This window comes from Castor canadensis, chromosome 6 (genome assembly GCF_047511655.1).
Source record: "Castor canadensis chromosome 6, mCasCan1.hap1v2, whole genome shotgun sequence".
Taxonomy (NCBI): Eukaryota; Metazoa; Chordata; class Mammalia; order Rodentia; family Castoridae; genus Castor; species Castor canadensis.
The window spans coordinates 150438969-150450751 of NC_133391.1; the positions used below are offsets into that span (position 1 = coordinate 150438969).

At 36.3% G+C, this 11783-nt stretch overlaps 1 non-coding gene across 1 annotated transcript; it reads left to right on the forward strand.

The window, feature by feature from the left end:
• The first annotated feature begins 407 nt into the window (after positions 1 to 407).
• Positions 408 to 568, forward strand: LOC141424346 (U1 spliceosomal RNA). The gene has a single exon (XR_012449296.1). It is a non-coding gene; the product is annotated as a U1 spliceosomal RNA (small nuclear RNA).
• The last annotated feature ends 11215 nt before the right edge of the window (positions 569 to 11783 follow it).

Sequence of the window (11783 nt, forward strand, 5' to 3'; positions counted from 1 at the left end):
AAGCAGCTGCCGCTGAAAGACAGAAGAAAAACTGGTGAGACTCCCCAAACACCTGGCAAGACTAAGACAGAGCTTCTGGTTAAATACCAACACCACAACTGGATGCTGAAGGAGTAACACCAGAACTACTAAGACTGAAATTTGATTGTTCTTAAACCTGGAGTTTATTTATGGTTTTGTTTGTTTGTTTGTTTTGTTTCTTGTTTGTTTGTTTGTGTTAGCTTGTTCATCTCTCCCTGTTGATTTCTTTGGTTTCTTTGTTTGTTTGTTTTGTTAGTTTTACTAATGTGAGTTAGTTAATACTAGTTAAATTACATCTAGGCCAGGTCAGAAATAGCATACATACCCTAAGCTAAAAACCTAAGACACCCACAAAACAAAAGTTAACCAAGGGAAAGAAAACAAGTATACTTAACTGGCAGGGGAGCTACCATGATCATGAAGGTGGTTTTACCTGGGTAAGGCTTATCCATTGCACTCTGGATGTGCTGACCCTTGCAATTTCTCCAAATGTGGAAATGACTGCATAATTTGTGGTAGTGGGGGACTGCATTCATGTTCTCCCCTAAAAAAAAACAAAACAGGTGACTGAAACCACCAAAAGCTATCAAGAACATAGTTGCACAGTACAAAGTGGAGCGATGGGAAGAGGAAAAAGGGATGGAAACCATTCTCCCCCCCAAATAATTTAATACAGGATTCAAAGGGAAATGAAGAAAATAGATCCCCAGTTCCAGACTCCAGCAAAACAAAGATAAGCTATATCAAGGAACACAATGATGCCCACAAGAACATCCTCAAAGATGAAATCCTGCAAGTAATCACTGAGAATTTCATGGAGATGATCAACCAAAACATATAGGAGGCACTCAAGAAATTCCAAGACAGCAAAAATAAAGAATATAAGAAGACACAGAAACAAATAAATGAACTCATAGGATCCCTAAATAAACACCAAAGTGAAACAGAACAATATAAATAGAGAGATAAATGAATAAAGATAAAAATTGACAATATTAAAGAGGAAATGACCCATGAAATGGAAAAGCCTCAGAAAAAAGAATGAATAGAAATACAAAACACAATGGAAGGCCACTCCAGCAGACTAGAACAAGTGGAAGACAGAGTCTGAGAACTTCAAGATAAAAAGGAAATTAAAGGAAAAACTGAAGATCTGTTAGTCAAACAACTCAAGACCTGTGAAAGGAATATGCAAGATCTCACCAACTCCATCAAAAGACCAAACCCAAGAATCATGGCCATTGAAGAAGGAGAAGAGGTGCAAACAAAAAGAATTCATAATATATTCAACAAAATAACAGAAAATTTCCCAAATTTAGAGAAAGCTATGTCCATTCAGGTACAGGAAGCCTCCAGGACACCAAACAGACTTGACCAAAATAGAACTACCCACAACATATTACTATTAAAGCAACAAGCACAGAGAATAGAGAAAGAATACTGAAGGCTGTAAGAAAGGAAAAAACAAATAACATACAAAGGTAAACCCATCAAAACCACAGCAGATTTCTGAACAGAAACCTTAAAAGCAAGAAGGGCATGGAGTGAGGTATTCTGGGAACTGAATGAAAATAACTTAAACCCCAGGATGCTGTACTCAGCAAAACTATCATTCAAAATAGATGGAGCAATAAAAGTCTTCCATGACAAGCAGAAACTAAAACAATATATGACCCCCAAGCCACCACTACAAAAGATTCTTCAAGGAATTCTGCACATAGAAAATAAATGCAAACAAAATCATGAAAGAACAGGCAGTACCAAACCACAGGAGAAGAAAAGGCAAGAAAGTAGAGAGTAACATTCATTCAGCTGCACACAACCAAACCCTTAAACAACAAAGACAACTAAATGAAAGGAATCACCACATACCTATCAATACTAACACTGAATGTTAACAGACTCGACTCCTCCATCAAAAGACACCACTTGGCAAACTGGATTAAAAAGTAAGCTCCAACAATTTGTTGTTATAGGAGACCCATCTCATTGACAGAAACAAGCACTGGCTTTATGGTGAAGGCTGGAAAAAGATTTACCAAGCCAATGACCCCCCAAAACAGGCAATATATGACAAACCTATAGTGAACATCATACTTAATGGAGAAAACCTGAAACCATTTCCCTTAAAATCATGAATGAGACAAGGGTGCCCACTATCCCCACTGCTATTTAACATAGTCCTGGAATTCCTATCCAGAGCAATTAAGCAAGAAGAAGAAATAAAAGGAATACAAATAGGTAAAGAAACTCTAAAAATATCCCTATTTGCAGATGACATGATCCTATATCTTAAAGTCCCAAAAAACTTTACTCAAAACACCATAAACAGCTACAGCAAGGTGGCAGAATACAAAATCAACTTACAAAAGTCATTAGCTTTTCTATACACCAACAATGAACAAATTGAGAAAGAATATATGGAAACAATTCCATTTGCAATAGCCTCAAAAAAAAAATCAAATACCTAGGAGTAAACTTAACAAAGGAGGTGAATGACCTCTACAAGGAGAATTACAAAGCCCTGAAGAAAGAGATTGAGGAAGACTACAGAAGGTGGAGAGATTTCCCATGCTCATGGATTGGTAGAATCAACATAGTAAAAATGGCTATACTACCAATAGTAATCTACATGTTTAATGCAATTCCCATCAAAATCCCAATGATTTTCATCACAGAGATTGAAAAATCTACACTAAAGGTCATTTGGAAACACAAGAGACCACGAATAGCCAAGGTAATACTCAGCAGAAAGAGCAATGTTGGAGATACCACAATACCTGACTTCAAACTATGTTACAAGGCAATAGCAATAAAAACAGCATGGTACTGGCACAAAAACAGACATGAAGATCAGTGGAACAGAATAGAGGACCCGGATATGAATCAAAACAGCTATGCCTACTTTACTTTTGACAAAGGCGCCAAAAACGTACAATGGAGAAAAGACAGCCTCTTTGACAAATGTTGCTGGGAAAAGTGGTATCTGCTTGCAAAAAACTGAAACTAGATCCATGTTTATCACCCTGTACTAGTATCAACTTAAAATGGATCAAAGACCTTAATATCAGACGTGAAACTCTGAAGTTAGTACAGAAAACAGCAGGGAATACTCTGGAAGTAATAGGTATAGGCAAAGACTTCCTCAATAGAATCCCAGCAGTTCAGCAACTAAGAGAAAGGATGGACAAATGGGACTACACAAAATTAAAAAGCTTCTGCACAACAAAAGAAATGGTCTCTAAACTGAAGAGACCACCCACAGAGTGGGAGAATATATTTGCCAGCTATACATCAGCCAAAGACTGATAACCAGAATATACAGGGAACTCAAAAAACTAAGCTCTCCCAAAATCAATGAACTATTAAAATATGAGCAACTGAACTAAATAGAACTTTCTCAAAAGAAGAAATTGAAATAGTAAAAAAAAAAAAACATGAAAAAATGCTCACCATCTCTAGCCATAAAGGAAATGCAAATCAAAACCACACTAAGATTCCACCTCACCCCTGTTAGAATAGCCATCATCGAAAACACAACCAACAACAGGTGTTGGTGAGGATGTGGGCAAAAAGGAACCTCATACAGTCCTGGTGGAATGCAAGCTGGTACAACCACTCTGGAAAAAAATATAGATGCTTCTTAAAAATCTAAACATAGATCTGCCATATGATCCAGCAATTCCACTCCTAGGGATATACCCAAAGGAATGAGAATCAGGTTACTCCAGAGGCACCTGCACACCCATGTTTATTGCAGCACTATTCACAATAGCCAAGTTATGCAAACAGCCAAGATGCCCCACTACTGACAAATCAATTAAGAAAATGTTATATTCATAAACAATGGAGTTTATTCAGCCATGAAAAAGAATGAAATCTTATCATTTGCAAGTAAATGGATGGAACTGGAGAACTTCATCCTGAGAGAGGCTAACCAGGCTCAGAAGACCAAAAAAGGGCAAGTGCAGCAATGTTGGTGTACTTGGGTCACATGCTAAGGGGAGAGTTCATACGGTAGGAGTGGGGATAGGAAGGAAACCCAAAACTTGAAAATGTTTGATGTCCCTACTGCGGAGGAGCTAATACAATAAACTTAAAATGACAGAGGTCAATTTGGGAAGGTGACCGGGAGGTTTGAAGAGGTCAGGTAAAGATGAATCAATTTGAGTTGTAATACACTTGTGCATGGAAGCAATGCTAAGAATCTCTCTGTATACCTGTCCTTATCTCAACTAGCAAAAACTCTTTGTCTTTCTTGTTATTGCTTTGTCTACTGTTCAACAAAATTAGAGGAAAGGTCGGAACGGTTTCTGCCTGGAAGTGAGGGGGGTGGAGGGGTGAGAGAGGGGGCACGGGACAGGGGGTGAAATGGCCCAAACAATGTATGCACATGTGAATAAATGAAAAAAAAATTACAGTAGCATCATTTGGGTGCTAAGCTGTTAACATATGACCTTAGAGGTGCACTGCTCATATTTAAACTGTAGCACTATTTAATACTGTCTTGGCTTCTCTGAAAATTTGCAGCGACACATCCATGTTGATTAAAGCACAAGTCAATTTGTGGAGTTTAAGTAAACTGCACTGAATTTAGACTGTTTTTTTTTATACTAATGATTCCACTAGTTTTTCTTCCTTCTTGTATACACAGTGACTGATTGGCTTTCTTTCATTCACTAATGATAACTTGTGTACCTAATGCACCCAATAATTTCAATTCTTTCTTACTTAAGACAGAAATAGTTGACCAAAAAGAGAATGTGATGCACACTTTCCCCACAATTACCAGAAAATCAGCTCAAGACACACACCCTGTGATAACGCAATATTTCTAAGTAAGGATCTGTATTAGAAAGTGAAGTAAAAAATATATGTGCCAAAAAGTAATGAAAGCCAAGAGTTCCACTTGCTTTAACATTCTGATATGTTCATGTTAGTCTCTTGTTGCCTTCAAATCCTAAAAATTAAAGAAGCCTAGAAAGTGGTTTACAGATGAATTTTAGTGAAAGGATTATTAGTACTTCACCCATAACTTTTGTTAAACAGTAAGCACATATCTTATAATGCTAACTAGTTTCTTAGACAAATAGATGTCTGTGACTGGATAGACATAAATTCGTGTTTGCATTACCAATGTCACTATCAATATAAATATTTTATAGCATCTGTTATAGAGGCTTTTAGGTAATTGATGCCTCCAAATCTGAAATGAACATATCTTTGAGGAATGGGTTTGATTAGATAGATACATGGCATAAAGGTGAAACTGACTCCCCAGCTGGATGTAATAAAGAAATAATGAGACCAAAGGGTCATCGGACAAATCCTGGTCCCCTTCCTGGTAAAGTGGATCCGTGCCCATGTGGCTTTGTCCATGGTGATCATAACTCATAGCCAGATGCTTTAATGAGTACCATGTTGTCACCAGGCAACTGATCACTCAGAGCAACACAGACTCATGTGTGCTTCAAGGTGCAACTCAGGGAGGTGGCTGTACCATACTGTATGATCACAATTGTCGGCTAGGCAGAGGGCGATTTTCTGGCCTTTGTATATTTTTGACACTCTGAGAAAGAAAAAAATTCTCCAATTTTATCCTATTTACCATTCCTCATACATGTGTACCTTATGGTGGAGGTGAAAGGAAGTTAGTTATAGAGAAGTTCTATTAAATATAGGAATAGATAAGGAATAAAAGGGAAATGATGGCATATGCCAAAATTAAGGGGATGACAATTCTTTTTAGAATGTGTTCTGAAGAGTCCAAACAGTTTTGTGACATTTTAGACAGGAAAAATGGTTTTTATATTGAAGTAATGTAGGGTTGTACAAACCTTCATATCAGCTGATAAAGAAAAATATTACTTTCATCAGTTCACATAGGAAGTTCAAGTGTTTCATCTCAGCTTCGATTTTTAAGCCATTTTCCTGCAAACTGGCAAATTTCTGCCTACAGCAAACTGATGAAAATTCATGGGTGTTTTCATTCCTTCAGTTTAGGGCAGAATAGTAAAACTTTTGCCTTAGATCAAACTTTTGAATATTTGAGGGGAGAAAAAAATCACTTCTCAAATGTGAATACCCAAAGTGAAATGTGGCTGTTTCTTATATTTTTAGATGCTTGGAAGTTTTCCACAAACTTCTATAACAGTCACTCTGCAGGCTTCTGCTATAAATGTTTCAGGAACTATCTAGGGAAATATTCTATTGAAAGGGAAAGGCAGGATTATCTAGCAGATAGAGCGTGGAATTTGGACTTAGACAACCATCTGAGACCTGCACCTGCCTCTTTCATTGCCTTATGGTGCAGCACTGCATAAATGATTCAGACTCACTTTGCTTATATTTTTCCCTGTGGCAATAGAGGGAAATGGGCTGAGCATTAGCTCCTTCTTGACTCTCAGGGAATACCATAAAGGTAAATATGACATGGTCTGAAAAGTGCTATGACCTCTAATCCAGAAAAGTAGTGTCCGCATGGGAGGTGAGAGAGGTAGGACACACTTTGTAGAATCTTATGTGGAGACAAGTGCATCCAGCCCTCTCAAATCTGCATTCAGTCAAGGTGCCTATGATATATAATCAACAATTGGTATTACCAACTGCAAATTCTGTCAACACAAATCTTTCCTGCAGCATCTGGAACATATTAGTCTCCCTCTCACAAACCCACTGAAGAGAGGCAACCCATAATAGTCAATCCAATTTCATCTATTAATTGTCTAATATTCAAAATGCATTGTGCTGACCTTTAGGCCTCTAATGAGAGTCTATTAAAATTTCAATGATTTTATGAGGCAGACTCACTGCTCTCACATTTATAATCATGATGTAGTTATAAAGGAGGAATGTCTGTTATTAGAGATCATATATGAAAGTCTTACATGATAGGTGATAGAGATAATGATTCAAATCAATTTAAAGGAGAAAAGGTATGACTGATAACAGAAGATTCTGGCTGGCATCTTTTAATGTGATTTTCAGTTTGTAATTAGGACACACATTTATTAACACAGAAGGAAATGCATATAAATATCCACAAGTTGAAAAAATAAAATTATAAGCATCTTAATCAATTTTGTGTACTATAACCATGTATCTGATGGGTAGCTTACAAAGTAAAGGGGTTTATATGGCTCTGGATTATGTTGGCTGGAAAGTCCAAACAGTACGTCCTGGCAATGGTTCCCTGGCTGCACCACAACATAGCAGAGAAACTGCCGTGTGCAAAAGAGACCAAGCATTGGGATGGCTTTGCTTTACAGCATCCTGCTGTGTGGAGAAGTATTTCACTCCTGCAGGACCCGAGCTGCTCCCCAAGAGCAGCATCAGTCTACTCACGAGTGTGCAACCCTCATTTCCTAATTACCTGCCCAGGCCCATCTCTTGAAGATTGCATCACCTTCACCTGGGGACCTGACTCCCCACACATGAATGTTTGCCAAACAAACCATATCCAAACAATACAGTGTCAATAGTACTTATCATGATAAAAAGTGATTCATTAATATTTGCTGTCATCACTTGTTTCACTGTTTTCATTTATTTAAGCAATTTTGACTAACCCTACTGCTGAAGTCTTTTGATATAGCAAGTTTTAAAATATTTTTTTCCTTTTTGGTGGTACTGAGGTTTGAATTTGGAGCATCCCACTTCCTTAGCAGCATTCTATTACTTGTGCCATAACCCTGCCAGTCTTTCTTACTCTGATTTTTTGGGCACAGGGTCTGGCCTTTTTCCAAGGCCAGCCTAGACCATGATCCTCCTGTTTTATGCTTCCCACTGTCAGCTGGGATGACAGGCTCACACCACAGTTCCCAGTGATTTGTTGAGATGCAATATTGAAACTATTTGCCCAGGCTGGCCTCCAATTGAGTTGCTCCTGATTTCAGCCTCCCAAGTAGCTAGGATTACAGATGTGAGCCACCAGCACCCAGGAAGTTTTTGAAATTTTGGTGGCTTGTTTGCAAACTCTGGTTCAGTAACTCAGTATGTATATGTCTTATGAAATGATTTCTGAATGAAGGAAGGATTACATGCAATATTGGGAAGAGAATTGGTTATGGAACACTGTGATCTTACTCTGGGACCATTAAACCCCTCCTTTAACCTCCCAGAGCATCTCTTGTTTCATTTGCAAAATAAAAGGGTTGTACTCAATTTCATTGGCCATTTAAAAAATTCTCTAAGGAAAAAATAAGTGCTGGTTATAAATTTTGTGTTTCTGGAAAGCTCATCTTGCTCTTGTATACCGTCAAAATCCAGGATCATTTTTTTGTCATTAAGATCAATATCTAAATTTTATAGACCATGGAAGCTTTGGGTAGAAGAGAACCAGATGGTAATATGATGCTTTCAAGAACACGCTCTAACTGTAATTCTTAATTTAATCATAGTTAAACTGGACATTCTGAAGCTCTATAAAATTTTAGTACTCAACATGTTAGAGCTTTGGTCTTTTCTGTAAACATTGACTTAGATGAATAGGGTGGTTCTTGGTATTCGAACTTGTGTGGCAGTGCACAAGGTATCTGTGGAACAGATAGAGCAGAACTCCCTCACTAGGGACTATTGGCAATATAACTCTATTTTAAGGCATATTGATAAAGTGTTTGTTTAAAATATGATACCATATATTACCAAAAGGATTAGTGAAATCAAAATATCAAGCCAATTCAGAGAAAATAGTAATAGGATTTTGGTAAAATATGAAATATTTTTATGTGTACCTTACATAAAAAGTTGAAAATTGTTATTTTCTTTAAAGAAGGCAAGTTTTAGTGTGTGTTATAGACAGTCCATTGAAAACTGCAATTAACCTGTGCTTTGTGGTATAAATAATGTGAATAGTATTAATAGATTGAAAAGTAAACATCAGCTATGTTGCGTATAAAAGAAAAAATCATTAGTCAAAGAAATTTTTTTTAGAATGTTCAAAAACATGGTTTTAAATAGGTAATAAATAGGTAAAAAATGGAGGATAAATAATTGTAGCAAGAACAAAGTGTTTTAACACAGTATGGAATATGTTCACTTATCCACATCAGGGACTTTGTTAAAATCTGAAACATGTTATTTATAGTCTAAATCAGTATTGTCCAAGAGAAAATATTATATTTATGAAGCATTACCAATTTAAAATAAAAACTATTGATATATTATCATTTTAATGATTCCTTCATTGTGTATTCTATTTAAGTTGAGTGAAACTTAATTCCAATTGGACACATTTCAGATGTACCATAGCCACTGTGGCTAGTGACTATTTGACATTGAATGTCTAGGTGACAGGAATATAATTTTGTAATTGTACCTAACTTATATATAAAGGCTGGTGTGAAGAAAGCACTGAGGTATTAAAAAACCACAGTATAATAAAAACAATTAGGATATAAACATAATAGTTTATACATAAAGTGGTCATGTTTAAAGATGTGCTTTAACTGACTCAATGTAGCTGAGGCTTAATTGTGGATGGTACTGAGGATGCTTGTCTGTTTTTTGAGATTTGAAGAATGCCAAAAAGCACAGATGAACTAAAAGTTTAGTGTTCACTTGTCTAAATATATAGCTTTTTCCTTGTTGCTTCTTAAACTAAAACTGCTGTAGAATTGCTGTCTGAAATTGTGTGGAGGGAAGAATCGAGTCCATGAAAGAAATTCCCTGACCTGGAGTTTAGATAGAGTTGGGTTGTTTAGCAAGGAGCAAGAAGGTCTTTCTCATTTGGAAAAGCAACATTAATAAAATGAGAGAATGGAAATCGACAATATTTTTTGGGAGAATAGAGCAAATGGCTTCAGTTTGAGTCAGTAGAAATTAAAAAAGCATGAGCAACTGAAAGCTAGCTAATGGAGTCTCAGAATATAAAACTTGATCCAAAAGGTAATACCAATGTAGTTCTGAGTCAGGGAAGTGGCATAATGAAAATGGCATTTTTGGAAGTTTCATTTAGCAGAGGTGACAGGATTGATTTAAAGACACTGAAGGAAAATATCAAGGAGGTTGTGTTGATATACCAGATCCAATAATAGATTTGGAAGACTCAAACAAGACCTCTTAAAATGGGAGACTCGTGATTTTTTGACAGCATAAAAAATGGAACAAGGAAGAAAAGGCTGAGGAAAAACAGAACAAATGCAGGATTAAGTATGGATTCAGGGCTCTTGTGATGGAGTTGAGTGGATATAAAAAGAAGAAATGACAGCTCTTCCATGACAGTACTGCACAAGGCCGTGATATTTTGAACTGTGGAAGTGAGTTCTCTTGAGTTTCCATTGTTCAACATAAAATACAGTGGAGTTACATTTTATATTATTATTTTTAGACATCATTTTTCAGAGCAAAAGTAAATTGAAAGTTGGTTGAAAAATTACTAACTGAACTATGGCAATACTTCCATCTTCTTTCTAAAAGCATACATATTTTGGTTTAAATTATTCAGGAAGTTATGAAGTAAAACAGGATTTATGTTTGCCTTATTTTGACATATGGTTTACGTTCTGAAAACTTTGCCCTAGGATGACATTGCGTGAAATTATGATGATAAAATTGGGCATAGCCAAAGGAAATTCACAAAATTCAGAGCAGTAATAGACTTTATAAATCATGTAATTACATGAGAAGAAAAACAAGAAAGATTTTTTTCGAGTATCAGTTCTAAGCCTCTTGAATTCCTTGGATATATAGATTTTAAAAAGGCAACAAAAACGTTTTTGTAGATAAGTTTACAGTCTGGTAGAAGAAATAGTCATTAAACAAATGACCCTATCCCTTTTATGCTTTAGTTATATTTCAGATAAGGAATCCCGTTTTTGCTCCAGCCCAGCTTCAGAACATAATAGTCACCTCCTACATGGTCAGGATTATAGTTGTGAGAACCGTGCCTGGTTTGTTCTTTGAGATATGGTTTTGCTAATGTTTTGCCTGGGCTGGCCTGAGACCATGATCCTTTTATGTTCACCTCTGAAGTAGCTGGTATACAGGTGTGTAATTATTCATTTTTGTAAGTCTTTGTTATGGGTTACATTTTGCCTCCAAAAAAAGCATTAAGCACACGCAATGACTTTTTGAGTAGAACTGCAGTTGCCAAGGAAATAAGAGAAAGAATTGACAAATAGGACTGCATCAAATCAAAAAGCTTTTGTACATCAAAGGAAACAATCACTATAATGAAAAGACAACCAACAAAATGGGAGAAATTGTTTGCAAGCTATTCCAGAATATAGAAAGAGTTCCAAAAATTAAACAACACAAATGAAATGATCCAATCTACAAATGGGCAAAAGAATTGAATAGACAATTCTCCAAAGATAAAGTACCAATGGCTAATATACACATGAAGAAGTGTTCAACACCCTTAGCCATAAAGGAAATGCAAATCAAAATGACATTGAGATTCCATCTCACTCCATCAGAATGGCTATCATCAAGAAAACAAACAAAAAATGCTGGTGAGGATGTGGGGAAAAAGAAACCCTTATATAATGTTGGTGAGATTGTAAATTAGCAAAGTCATTATGGAAATCAGTATGAAGTTCCTCAAGAAACTAAAAATGAAGCTGCCATATGATCCCAGGCAATATATTGAAGGAATTTAAGTCAAAATACAACAGCGATACCTGCACACCTGTGATTATTACAGTACTATCCGCAATTGCCAAGCTATGGAAACAACCTCAGTGCCCAACAAATCATGGATGGGTAAAGAAAATGTGGCACATATATACAACTGAGTATTATTCATAAATACAGAAGAATAA